The sequence below is a fragment of the Somniosus microcephalus genome, unplaced genomic scaffold (genome assembly GCF_052327205.1).
Source record: "Somniosus microcephalus isolate GS21.2 unplaced genomic scaffold, FLI_Smic_1.0 unresolved_chr8, whole genome shotgun sequence".
Classification (NCBI taxonomy): Eukaryota; Metazoa; Chordata; class Chondrichthyes; order Squaliformes; family Somniosidae; genus Somniosus; species Somniosus microcephalus.
The window spans coordinates 42750466-42764557 of NW_028225186.1; the positions used below are offsets into that span (position 1 = coordinate 42750466).

The window sequence follows — 14092 nt, forward strand, 5'->3', positions numbered from 1 at the left end:
TTCAATATCCCAGGGAATACAAGCCTAGATTATGTGATCTCTGCTCATAGCCTAACCCTTGGAGCCCTGGTAACACACTCGTGAATCTGCACCGCACATCCTCCAAGGTCAATATATCCTTTTTAAGGTGCAGTGCGCAGAACTGTACACAGTGACCTAACCAGGCCTCTGTGCAGCTGTCACACAACTTTCTTCCATTCATATTGTGCAGGGCAGTTGTCTAATAGTTTGCATAGGTCATTTCACTGTTGAAAAGTTACATTTGCGCAGCTGCGATGGCCGAGTGGTTAAGGCGTTGGACTTGAAATCTAATGGGGTTTCCCCGCGTAGATTCGAACCCTGCTCGCAGCGATTCTACTGCAAATTCTTCATTTTATTCCATCGGTTCCCTGTGGAGATCACTGGCCCCGAAACTGATTAGAATTCCCTCCACTGCACGTTATGACACTGATTAACCCAAAGCTGTTGTTCCAATTGGAAACACTAATTTGTCATCAATTAGAAATTGTGGATTTGTTTGAAACTATTTGCAAAGATCAGTGAGAAATTTACACATAAGACAGCACGTAAAAATTCCATTTAATAAAGAACCCTGCAATGTTTGGAAGGAAAAGAGTGGAAACGCGGTTTGGTTTTCTAAAGTTGAACCCGAATTAAAAAGTGTGTAAAACGACCGCAGCAGGACTCGAACCTGCAATCTTCTGATAGCATTCAGAATTTACACCGAAGTCAGACGCCTTATCCATTAGGCCATGCGGCCACACAAAAGTAGACTCAACAAATCCTAATAATGAGTGATGAAACTCCGTTACTGTGTTCATTTAATTAACAACAGAGAATACTGGAAACACTCAGCAGGTCAGGCAGCATCGAGTGAGGGAGAAACAGAGTTAACCTTTCAGGTCGAACCCTTCGTCAGAACTGGAAAAGGTTAGGGAAGAGGGATTTTTAAGCAGGGGTGGGTGGAGGCGAGGTAAGAACAAAGGAAATGTCTGTGATAGAATGGACGGCAGGAGAGATTGACTTACAAAAGGGATGATGTTGCAAGGCAAAAGGAGAGGTAATAGGACAAGTTAACGAACAAAAGATGGCTCAAGATGAGGTGTGAATGATTACGGCAGAAACATTAACAACTGTCATGTGAGGAAAAATGAGAACAAATTAAAAAAATTAAAGAAAAAAAGGGCCAATTTATAGTCTGAAATTGTTGAACTCAATGTTAAGTCCAGAAGGCTGTAAAGTGCCTAATAGAAAGATGAGGTGCTGTTCCTCGAGCTTACGTAGAGCTTCATTGGAACAGTGCAACAGGCCAAGGAAGGAGAGATCAGAGAGGGAGTGGAGCAGATAATTATAGTGACAGACGACCAGAAGCTCGGGGTCACACTTGCCGACTGTTCTGCAAAGCGGTCACCCAATCTGCATTTGGTGTCACAATGTAGATTCAGCGAATACAGTAACTAAATTGTAAGAAGTACAGGTAATCGCTGATTCACCTGGAAGGAGTGTTTGGTGCCCTGGGCGATGGGAAGGAAGGAGTTAAAAGGGCAGGTGTTGCATCTCCTGCACTTGCATGGGATGGTGCCGGGCGAAGGAGAAGGGGTGTTGGGGTGATAGAGGAGTGGACCAGGCTGTCATGGAGGGAGCGGTCCCTTCGAAATGCTGAAAGGGAGGAGGGGAAGATGTGTTTGGTGGTGGGATCATGCTGGAGGTGGTGGAAATGGCGCAGGATGATCCGTTGAATGTGAAGGCGGGTGGGGTGAAAGGTGAGGACAAGGGGGGAACCCTATTATGTTTCTGGGAGTGAGCGGAAGGGGTGAGAGCAGTCGTGCGGGAAATGGAACAGAATCGGTCGAGTGTCATGTCAACCATGGTAGAGGGGGATCCTCAGTTGAGGAAAATGGAAGACATACCGGAAGCACTGGTATGGAAGGTGGCATCATCAGAACAGATGCAACAGAGACAGAGAAACTGGGAGAATGGAATAGAATGGAATGGATAAATCCCCAGGGACTGATAATCTACATCCTAGTGTACTTAAGGAAGTGGCCCTAGAAATAGTAGATGCATTGCTGGTCATCTTCCAAAATTCGATAGACTCTGGAACAGTTCCCATGGATTGGAGGGTAGCTAATGTTACCCCACTATTCAAAAAAGGTGGTAGAGAGAAAACGGGGAATTATAGACCGGTAAGCCTGACATCGGTAGTGGGGAAAATGCTATGTGGATGTGGTGTATTTGGACATTCAGAAGGCTTTTGAGAACGTCCCGCACAAGAGATTAGCGTGTAAAGTTAAGGCACATGGGATTGGGGGCAAGGTACTGACTTGGATAGATAACTGGTTGGCAGACAGGAAGCAAAGAGTTGGAATAAACGTGTCTTTTTCCGAGTGGCAGGCAGTGACTAGTGGGGTACCGCAGGGATTGGTGCTCGGACCCCAGTTATTCACAATATATATTAATGATCTAGATGAGGGAACTAGATGTAATATCTCCAAGTTTACAGATGACACAAAGTTGGGTGGGCATGTGTGCTGTGAGGAGGATGCCGAGAAACTCCAGTATGATTTGGACAGGTTGGGTGATTGGGAAGAAGCATGTCCGATGCAGTATAATGTGGATAAATGCGAGGTTGTCCACTTTGGTGGCAAAAACAGGAAGGCAGATTATTATCTGAATAGCAATAGATTGGGAGAAGGGGAAGTGCAACTAGACCTGGTTGTCCTTGTGCACTAGTCGCTGAAGGTAAGCATGCAGGTGCAGCAGGCGGTTAAGAAGGCAAATGGTATGTTGGCCTTCGTAGCGAGAGGGTTCGAGTACAAGAGCAAGGATGTCTTGCTGCAGTTGTACAGGGCCTTGGTGAGACCACATCTTGAGCATTGTGTGCAGTTTTGGTCACCTTATCTGAGGAAGGATGTTCTTGCCATGGAGTGAGAGCAGTGGAGATTCACCAGACTGATACCTGAGATGGCAGGAATGACATATGAGGAGAGATTGGGTCTTATACTCGCTGGAGTTTAGAAGAATGAGAGGTGATCTCATTGATACTTATAAAATACTAACAGGACTAGACAGACTAGATGCAGCAAGGATGTTCCCGATGGCCGGGGATTCCAGAACCAGGGGTCACAGCCTAAGGATAAGGGGGTAAGCCATTTAGGACAGAGATGAGGAGGAATTACTTCATCCAGAGAGTGGTGAACCTGTGGAATTCTCTACCACAGAAGTCAGTGGAGGCAAATTCATTAAATATATTCAAGAAGGAGTTAGATATATTTCTTAAGGCTAAAGGGATCAAGGGATATGGGGAGAAGGCAGGGACAGGGTACTGAATTTGGATGATCAGCCATGATCTCATTGAATGGTGGAGCAGGCTGGAGGGGCTGAATGGCCTACTCCTGCTCCTACCTTCTATGTCTCTATGTCTCTATGTTTCTATGAGCCCTTACAGCAAGTGTGGTGGGAGGAAGTGTGTTCCAGGTAGCTGTGGGAGTCAGTGGGCTTATAGTGGATGTTGGTCGATAGCCTATCCCCAGAAATGGAGACAGAGAAGTCGAGGAAGGGAAGGGAAGATTCGGAGATGGACCATGTGAAGGTGAGGGAAGGGTGGAAATTGGAGGCAAAGTGAAAGAAATTATCTCGTTCAGGGCGAGAGCAGGAAACAGCACCAATACAATCATCGATGTACCGGAAAAAGAGGTGAGGAAGGGGACCTGAGTAGGACTTGAACAAAGAATGTTCCACATATCCCACAAAAAGGCAGGCATAGCTAGGGCCCATGCAGGTACCTATAGCAACACCTTTAATTTGGAGGAAGTGAGTGGAATCAAAGGAGAAGTTGTACAATGTGAGAACAAGTGCAGCCAGGCGGACGAAGGCGGTGGTGGATGGGGACTGGTGGGGCCTCTGTTCAAGGAAGAAGTGGAGCCGCTTAAGGCTGTCCTGGTGGTGGATGGAGGTGTAGAGGGAATGGACATCCAGAGTGGAAAGGAGACGTTTGGGGCCAGGAAACTGGAAACTGTTAAAGTACGGAGGGTGTTGGAAGAATCGTGCATGTAGGTGGGAAGGGACTGGACAAGTCGAGAAAAAATAGAGTGAAGATAGGAAGAAATCAGTTCTGTGGAGCAAGAACAGACTGCAACAATTGATCAACCAGGGCAGTCCTGTTTGTGGATCTTGGGAAGGATGTAGAAGTGGGCAGTGCGGTGTTGAGGAACTGAGAGATTGGCGGCCATGGGGGGAAGATCTGCAGAGGAGATGAAGTCAGTGACAGTCTTGGAAACAATTGCTTGATGTTCAGTAGTGGGGTCATGGTCCAGGGGGAGGTAGGAGGAGCTGTCAGTGAGTTGCCGTTCAGCCTCTGGATGGTAGAGGACGGTTCTCCAAACAACAACAGCACCACCTTTGTCAGCAGGTTTAATGACAATGTTAGGGTTGGATCGGAGAGAACGGAGTGCTGCAAGTTCAGAGGGAGATAGGTTGGAGTGGGTGAGGGGAGCAGGGAACTGGAGATGGCCGATGTCATTTCAGTTTCATTCTTTGCACTCCAAACCAACAGAGAGAGTAGACAATGGTAATGCAGTCGATGTAATTTATCCGGATTTTCAGAAGGCCTTCGATAATGTACCCCATAATAGACTGATGAACAAGGTCAGAGAATTCAGAGTCAGGCGAGAAGTAGCAGACTGGATTGCTGGCTGGTTTAAGGAGAGAAGGCAGATAGTCCGACTACCGGGTAGGTTATTCACAGTGGCAGAAGGTGGGTAGTGGTGTTCCACAAGTATCAGTGCTGGAGCCACTGCTGTTCGCAATTTATATTAACGATTTAGACTTAGTAATCAGAAACACAATTTATAAATTTGCAGATGACACCAAATTGGGGGGGATAGTCAATACTGGGGAGGACTGCAACAAGTTACAGGAGGACATTAATAAACTTGCAGAATGGGCATAGCATTGGCAAATGAATTTGAACACAAATAAGTGTGACATATTTCATTATGCTAGGAAGAATAGGGAGGTCACTTTAAAAGATCTTTAAAATTATGAAAGGTTTTGATAGAGTGGATACAGAGAGAATGATTCCACTTGTGGAGAAGAGCATAACTAGAGGCCATCAATATAAGATAGTCAGCAAGAAATCCAATCGGGAATTCAGCAGAAACATCTTTACCCAGAGAGTGGTGAGAATGTGGAACTCGCTACCACAGGGTGTGGTTGAAGCGAATAGTTTAGATGCATTTTAGAGGAGGCTAGGTAAGCAAATGTGGGAGAAGTGAATAGAGGGTTATGCTGATAGATTTAGATGAGGAAAGACGGGAGGAGGCTCGAGTGAAGCATAAACTGCGGCATGGACTGGTTGGACCGAACGGTCTGTTTCTGGCGGTATGTTAATAATGAGTGATTAAACACCGGGATTGTATTTATTTCAGTTCTATTCTTTGCACTCCAAACCAATCAGCAGCTGTGAACCGTTCACTGATTGAAATACGAGAAGTCCCGATGGATCTGGAATTGTTCATTTACTGTTGGAAACCTCCGCAGGTCATAACTCAGGATTTCCAGCTATGCTTCAAAGTATTGCAGGTCCTGTGTGAGTTTCCATCCAAACTTTTCAACAAATAACAAAATCAAGAAACGACCCTCTCTACCAAAAATCAAATGGCCCGTACGGGGATCGAACCCGCGACCTTGGCGTTATTAGCACCACGCTCTAACCAACTGAGCTAACCGGCCATTGGGTTTGGTTCATGTGTATAAGCTTATATTTTCGAGACTCTAGCTGATGATTTCCTGCATTAATCTTTCAGCATACACCTGCAGTTGTCAATCATACACTATCCTATCGGCAAATACTGTACATATGTCACTCTGTGCCACACATGACAACAGCCAACACAAGTGCCAGGCAATGGCCAGCTCCAACAAGCGAAAGTCTAACCACCGCCCCTTCACATTCAACAGCAAGACCATCACCGAATCAGCTACCACCATTACCAACAACAACTTGCATTTATATAGCACCATTAACGTAGTAAAACGTCCCAAGGCGCTGCACAGGAGTATTTTCAGACAAAACATTTGACACCAATCCACATAAGGAGAAATTCGGGCAGGTGACCAAAAGCTTGGTCAAAGAGATAGGTTATAAGGAGCATCTTAAAGGAGGAAAGAGAGGTGGACAGGTTTAGGCAGGGAATTCCAAAGCTTAGGGCAACAGGAAGGTTGAGCGATTATATTCAGGGATGCTCAAGAGGGCAGAATTAGAGGAGCGCAGTTATCTCAGGGGGTTGTGGGGCTGAAGGAGATTACAGAGATAGGGAGGGGCGAGGCCATGGAGGGAACAGAAAAGCAAAATATTATTAAAATGGAGAGAGACTACAGAATGCTGCGGTTAAGAGGGATCTGGGTGTCCTCGTACATGAAACACAAAAAGTTAGCATGCAGTAATTAAGTAGGCAAATAGAATGTTGGCCTTTATTGCAAGGGGCATGGAGTATAAAAGTAGGGAAGTCTTGCTACAACTGTGCAGGTGAGACCACGCCTAGAGTACTGCATACATTTTTGTTCTCCTTATTTAAGGAGAGATATACTTGCATTGGAGACAGTTCAGAGAAGGTTCTCTAGGTTGATTCCTGGAATGAAGGGATTGTCTTATGAGGAAAGGTTGAGCAGGTTGGGCCTATACTCATTGGAGGTTAGAAGAATGAGAGGTGATCATATTGAAACATATCAGATTCTGAGGGGCTTGACAGGGTAGATGCTGAGATGCTGTTTTCCCTCATGGGGGAATCTAGAATCAGGTGGCATAGTTTCAGAATAAGGATTTGTCCATTTAAGACGCAGATGAGGAGGAATTTCTTCTCTCAGAGGGTTGTGAATCTTTGGAATTATCTACCCCAGAGAGCTGTGGAGCCTGAATCATTGATTATATTCAAGGCTGAGATAGACAGATTGTTGAACTATCGGAGAGTCAAGGGTTAAGGGGGAACAGGCAGAAAAGTGGAGTTGAGGCCAAATCAGATCAGCCATGACCTTATTGAATGGTGGAGCAGGTGTGAGGGGCCGAATGGCCTACTCCTGCTCCTATTTCTTATGTTCTTATGTTCATATAAGGGCAGCAGGTGCATGGGAACACCATCACCTCCAAGTTCCCCTCCAAGTTACACACCATCCCGACGTGAAAATATATCACCATAACTTCATCGTCGCTAGGTCAAAATCCTGGAAATCCCTCCCTAACAGTACTATTGGAGTACCTTCACCTCATTGACTGCAGCGGGTCAAGAGTGCTTCTCACTACCACCTTCTCAAGGGCAATTAGTGATGGGCAATTAATGCTGGCCTTGCCAGCGATGCACAAGTCCTAGGAACAAATTAAATTAAATTAAAATCGTCACGACTGGATGTGGCAGGATTGCAGAGCTTTGATCTGATCCGTTGGTTGTTGGATCGCTTCGCTCTGTCTACACATGCTGTTTCCATAGCTTAGAATGTGTGTAGTCCTGTGTTGTAACTTCATGAGGTTGGCAGCTCATTTTCAGTACGCCTGGTGCTGCTCCTGAAATGCTCTTCTACACTCCTCATTGAACTAGGGTTGGTCCCCTGTCTTGATGCTAATGGTAGGGTGAGGGATATGCCGGTCCATAAGGTTACATATTGTGGTGCAATACAATTCCAAAACTGAGGCCCCCTCTGCCCTCTCGGGTGGACATAAACGATCCCATGGCACTATTGGAAGAAGAGCAGGGGATGATGAGGTTTACCCCGGTGTCCTGTAGCCAATATTTATCCTCAAATCAACATCACTAAAACAGGTGATCCTCGATTATCACATTGTGGGAGCTTGCTGTGCACAAATTGGCTGCTGCTGTTTTTCCTACATTACAACAGTGACTACAACTACAACTACAACTACATTGCCTGTAAAGCGCTTTGAGACGTCCTCAGATGAAAGGCGCTGTAGAAATCAGAGTCTTTCTTTTACAGCCTTCGAAGTCACAGAATCACAGAAACCCCACAGTGCAGATAGAGGCCATTTCGGCCCATCGAGCCTGCACCGACACATATCCCACCCGATCCCCGTAACCCCTGCACCAACACATATCCCACCCTATCCCCGTAACCGCACGTATTTAATCCCCCTAACACTAAGGGTCAATTTATCATAGCCAATCAACCTAACCTGCACATCTTTGGACTGTGGGAGGAAACCGGAGCACTGACAACTGACAAAAACCAAAAATCAACATAAATTGAATTTAACAGCAAAAGGAGTTAAGGCAGGCCGGTTAGCTCAGTAGGTTAGAGCGTGGTGCTAATAACGCCAAGGTCGCGGGTTCGATCCCCGTACGGGCCATTTACGTTTTGATGGTGTGGGTAGTTTCTTAATTTTGCTATTTGCTGAGAAGATTGGAGCTGCAATACTTTGAAGCAAAGCAACAAAACCTTAGTTCTGCCGAGAACTCAAGGAACTGGAAGGTTGACCCTGTGTCTATCTGTCCACAGATGGCGCTGATCTACAAATTACTCCTACTGGTCGCGTGGCCTAATGGATAAGGCGTCAGACTTCGGTATTAATTTTGAGGTTATCAGAATATTGCATGTTCGAGTCCTGCCACGGTCTTTTTACACACTTTTTAATTCGTGTTCAGTTTTATAAAACCAAACCATGTTCCCACTTAGTAGCTGAAGGTGATTCCCTACCAAACACTGCAGGGCTCTTTATTAATTAGTATTTTTGATGCTGCTTTGTGTGTGTATTGCTCACTAGTTCCCAACAAATCCACAATATCTAATTGATGCCGATAAATTATTAGTGTTTCAATTGGAAATTTGGGTTAATCAGTGTAATAAAGTGCAGTGGAGGGAATTCTGATCAATTTCGGGGCCAGTGATCGCCACATGGAGCCGATGAAATAAAACATTTGCATCAAAGTCGCTGCGAGCAGGGTTCGAACCTGTGCAGGGAAACCCCATTGGATTTCGAGTCCAACGCCTTAACCACTCGGCCATCGCAGCTGCACGTTAACAGTAAGAAAATGCTTCCTACTGTGAGTGAGTCAGGAACTAGCTCAGAGAAGACAGGTCATAAATACTCACCGATAAATCCAGCAGGGCAGCACGGTGGCATAGTGGTTAGCACTGTTGCCTCACAGCGCCAGGGACCCGGGTTCGAATCTGGCATCGGGTGACTGTCTGTGTGGAGTTTGCACATTCTCCCCGTGTTTGTGTGGGTTTTCTCCGGGTGCTCCGGTTTCCTCCCACAGTCCAAAGATGTGCGGGTTAGGTTGATTGGCTATGATAAAAATTGACCCTTAGTGTTAGGGGGATTAAATACGTGGGGTTACGGGGATAGGGTGGGGTATGTGTTGGTGTTGGGGTTACGGGGATCGGGTGGGATATGTGTCGGTGCAGGCTCGATGGGCCGAAATGGCCTCTATCTGCACTGTGGGGTTTCTGTGGTTTCTGTGGAATTCAGGATTAACATCTTTGGCCAAAGAGCGCTGAGAATGCAGTAGTTGAGGCGAATACTACAGATGCATTTAAGAGGAAGGGAGAAAGGAATAGAAGGATATGCTGATAGGATTTTTTAAATTCGTTTATTGGATATGGGTGCTCTGGCAAGGCCAGCATTAAATGCCCATCCCTAATTGCCCCTTGAGAAGGTGGTGGTGAGCCGCCTTCTTGAACCGCTGCAGTCCGTGTGGTGAAGGTGCTCCCACAGTGCTGTTAGGGAGGGAGTTCCAGGATTTTGACCCAGCGACGATGAAGGATCGGCAATATACTTCTAAGTCAGAATGGTGTGTGACTTGGAGGGGAACTTGGAGGTGGGGGTGTTCCTATGCGCCTGCTGCGCTTGTCCTTCTAGGTGGAAGAGGTTGCGTGTTTGGCAGGTGCTGCTGAAGAAGCCTTGGTGAGTTGCTGCAGTACATCTTGTAGATGGTACGCACTGCAGCCACGGTGCGCCGGTGGTGGAGGGAGTGAATGCTTAAGGTGGTGGATGGGGTGCCAATCAAGCAGGCTGCATTGTCCTAGATGGTGTCGAACTTCTTGAGTGTTGTTGGAGCTGCACTCATCCAGGCAAGTGGAGAGTATTCCATCACACTCCTTACTTGTGCCTTGTAGATGGTAGAAAGGCTTTGGGGAGTCAGGAGGTGAGACACCCGACGCAGAATACCTAGCCTCTGACCTTCTCTTGTTGTCACAGTATTTATGTTCAATGGTAACCCCCAGGATGTTGGTGGTCAGCTCCTTTGTTCATGTTGGACCAAGGTTTTAATGAAGTCGGGAGCCGAGTGCTCTTGGCAGAACCCAAGCCGGGCATCAATGAGCAGGTTATTGGTCAGTAAGTGCCACTTTACAGCACTGTGGATGAAACCTTCCATCACTTTGCTGATGATTGAGAGTAGAGAGTAGACTGATGGGGTGGTATTGGCTGGATTGGATTTGTCCTGCTTTTTGTGGACAGGACATACCTGGGCAGTCTTCCACATTGTTGGATAGATGCCAGTGTTGTAGCTGTACTAGAACAGCTTGGCTGGAGCACAAGTCTTCAGAATGATAGCCGGGGTGTTGTCAGGGCCCAGAGCCATTGCTGTATCCAGTGTGCTCAGCCTTTTCTTGATATCACGTGGAGTGAATCGAATTGGCTGAAGACTGGCTTCTGTGATGGTGGGGACCTCAGGAGGAGGCTGATATGGATCAGGCCAGGTGGTCCGTCCAGCTTCATTTTTATTATTTTGTTTCATAGCGGTTTGTTACAACTGAGTGGCTTGCTAGGCCATTTCAGAGGGCAGTTAAGAATCAACCACATTGCTATGGGACTGGAGTCACACAAAGGCCAGACCAGGTAAGGACGGCAGATTTCTTTCCCTGAAAGACATTAGTGAACCAGATGGGTTTTTACGACAATCCGATAGTTTCATGGTTACCATTACTGATTCTAGTTTTATTTGGGGGGTGAGGAGAAATAGAGAAGGAGGAGCCTCGTGTGGAGACCAGTTCGTGCAAATGGACTGTTTCTGTGGGGCAGACTCTATAATATTATGTAACACCCGTTTTAATCAGACACAGAATGATCCGGGACTGACAGCACATCCCTTTTAAACAGACACAGCATGACCAGGGACCTACAGCACATCCCTTTTAAACAGACACAGAATGATCCGGGACTGACAGCACATCCCTTTTAAACAGACACAGAATGATCCGGGACTGACAGCACATCCCTTTTAAACAGACACAGAATGACCAGGGACTTACAGCACATCCCTTTTAAACAGACACAGAATGATCCGGGACTGACAGCACATCCCTTTTAAACAGACCCAGAATGACCAGGGACTGACAGCACATCCCTTTTAAACAGATACAGAATGACCAGGGACTTACAGCACACCCCTTTTAAACAGACACAGAATGATCCGGGACTGACAGCACATCCCTTTTAAACAGACACAGAATGATCCGGGACTGACAGCACATCCCTTTTAAACAGACCCAGAATGACCAGGGACTGACAGCACATCCCTTTTAAACAGACACAGAATGATCCGGGACTTACAGCACATCCCTTTTAAACAGACACAGAGTGATCCTGGACTGACAGTACATCCCTTTTAAACAGACACAGAATACTCCGGGACTGACAGCACATCCCTTTTAAACAGACACAGAATGATCCGGGGCTGACAGCACATCCCTTTTAAACAGACTCAGAATGACCCGGGACTGACAGCACATCCCTTTTAAACAGACACAGAGTGATCCTGGACTGACAGTACATCCCTTTTAAACAGACACAGAATAATCCGGGACTGACAGCACATCCCTTTTAAACAGACACAGAATAATCCGGGACTGACAGCATGTCCCTTTTAAACAGACACAGAATAATCCGGGACTGACAGCATGTCCCTTTTAAACAGACACAGAATAAACCGGGACTGACAGCATGTCCCTTTTAAACAGACACAGAATAAACCGGGACTGACAGCATGTCCCTTTTAAACAGACACAGAATGATCCGGGACTGACAGCACATCCCTTTTAAACAGACAAAGAATAAACCGGGACTGACAGCATGTCCCTTTTAAACAGACACAGAATGATCCGGGACTGACAGCATGTCCCTATTCAACAGACACAGAATGATCCGGGACTGAAAGTAGACCCCTTTTAAACAGACATGGAATGCTGCCTGACCTGCAGAGTGTTTCCAGCATTTCATCTGTTTATATTTCAGATTTCCAGCATCAACACTACTTTGCTTTTGTAATGAAACTTTACGTAATTGGCTCTGTGGCGCAATGGATAGCGCATTGGACTTCTAGTTGTATGACAGATTAAGGCATTCAAAGGTTGTGGGTTCGAGTCCCACCAGAGTCGGATTTTGGGTCAGGGTTCGGTGGCTCCTCCACTGACGGTACATTTTGCAGTAAATCGGTAATTCAGAGAAGGGAAACTACCGCCCCGACACTTTCCCTCTCAGTACTCTCAACCCCTGAGTCAGTTACACAGGAGCAGGAGGAGGCCATTCAGTCCCATGGCCGTTTTACATAGGAACAGGAGGAGACCATTCAGTCCCATGACCCTTTTACACAGTAACAGGAGGAGGCCATTCAGCCCCTTTAGCCTGTTAAACAGGAACAGGAGGAGGCCTTTAACGCCTCGAGCCTGTTGCATTGGACAGGAGGAAGCCGTTCAGCGATACAAGATCTGTACAAGAACAGTAGAACTCCATTCATCCCCTCGAACCTGTTACATAGGATGAAGAGGAGGCAAATCAGACCCATGATCCAGTTATAAAGGAACAGGAGAAGGCAATTCAGACCAACGAGTCTGTTATAAAGGAACAGGAGGAGGCAATTCAGACCCACGAGTCTGTTTCACAGGAACAGCAGGAGGCCATTCAGCCCCTCAAACCTGCCACACATGAACAGGAGGAGGACATTCAGTCCCTCAAGCCTGCTGCACTGGAACAGGAGGAGGCAATTCAGACACACGAGTCTGTTATACGGGAACAGGAGGAGGCCATTCAGCCCCTCAAGCCTGTTATACATGAACAGGAGGAGGCCATTCAGCCCCTCGAGCCTGTTATACATGCACAGGAGGATGCCATTCAGCCCCTCGAGCCTGTCAAACCGGAACAGGAGGAGGACATTCAGCCCCTCGAGCCTGTTATGCAGGAACAAGAGGAGGCTATTCAGCCTGTTAAGCCTGTTATGCAGGAAAAGGAGGAAGCCATTCAGCCCCTCAAGCCTGTATCACTGGAACAGGAGGAGGCCATTCAGCCCCTCGAGCCTGTTATGCAGGAACAGGAGGAGGCTATTCAGCCTGTTAAGCCTGTTATGCAGGAAAAGGAGGAAGCCATTCAGCCCCTCAAGCCTATTACACAGGAACAGGAGGAGGCCATTCAGCCCCTTGAGTCTGTTACACATAAATAGGAAGAGGCCATTCAGCCCATCGAGCCTATCATACAGGAACAGGAGGAGGCCATTCAGCCCCTCGAGCCTGTTATGCAGGAACAGGAGGAGGCTATTTATCCTGTTAAGCCTGTTATGCTGGAAAAGGAGGAAGCCATTCAGCCCCTCAAGCCTGTTACACAGGAACAGGAGGAGGCCATTCAGCCCCTCGAGTCTGTTACACATAAATAGGAAGAGGCCATTCAGCCCCACAAGCCTGTTATACAGGAACTGGAGGAGGCCAATCAGCCCCTCGAGTCTGTATCACTGGAACAGGAGGAGACCATTCAGCCCCTCGAGCCTGTTATGCAGGAACAGGAGGAGGCCATTCAGCCCCTCGAGCCTGTTATGCAGGAACAGGAGGAGGCTATTCAGCCTGTTATGCAGGAAAAGGAGGAAGCCATTCAGCCCCTCAAGCCTGTTACACAGGAACATCATGGGCAAGGAAACCTCCTGCTGATTACCACCTACCACCCTCCCTCAGCTGATGAATCAGTGCTCCTCCATGTTGAACACCACTTGGAAGAAGCACTGAAGGCAGCAAGGGCACAGAATGAACTCTGGGTTGGGACCTCAATGCCCATCACCAAGAGTGGCTCGGTAGCAGCACTACTGACCGAGTTGTTCGA

The 14092-nt window shown here is 47.0% G+C and overlaps 6 non-coding genes across 6 annotated transcripts; 3 read left to right on the plus strand and 3 right to left on the minus strand.

Moving 5' to 3' along the window:
• The first annotated feature begins 269 nt into the window (after positions 1-269).
• trnas-uga (transfer RNA serine (anticodon UGA)) lies at positions 270-351 on the plus strand. Its single transcript has one exon. It is a non-coding gene; the product is annotated as a tRNA-Ser (tRNA).
• A 319-nt stretch (positions 352-670) lies between these two features.
• Positions 671-760, minus strand: trnar-ucg (transfer RNA arginine (anticodon UCG)). The gene is given in 2 exon segments: positions 671-706; positions 724-760. It is a non-coding gene; the product is annotated as a tRNA-Arg (tRNA).
• Positions 761-5659: 4899 nt separating this feature from the next.
• On the minus strand, positions 5660-5733 carry trnai-aau (transfer RNA isoleucine (anticodon AAU)). The gene has a single exon. It is a non-coding gene; the product is annotated as a tRNA-Ile (tRNA).
• Positions 5734-8282: 2549 nt separating this feature from the next.
• On the plus strand, positions 8283-8356 carry trnai-aau (transfer RNA isoleucine (anticodon AAU)). The gene has a single exon. It is a non-coding gene; the product is annotated as a tRNA-Ile (tRNA).
• Positions 8357-8936: 580 nt separating this feature from the next.
• On the minus strand, positions 8937-9018 carry trnas-cga (transfer RNA serine (anticodon CGA)). Its single transcript has one exon. It is a non-coding gene; the product is annotated as a tRNA-Ser (tRNA).
• Positions 9019-12294: 3276 nt separating this feature from the next.
• On the plus strand, positions 12295-12387 carry trnar-ucu (transfer RNA arginine (anticodon UCU)). The gene is made up of 2 exons: positions 12295-12331; positions 12352-12387. It is a non-coding gene; the product is annotated as a tRNA-Arg (tRNA).
• Positions 12388-14092: the final 1705 nt, after the last annotated feature.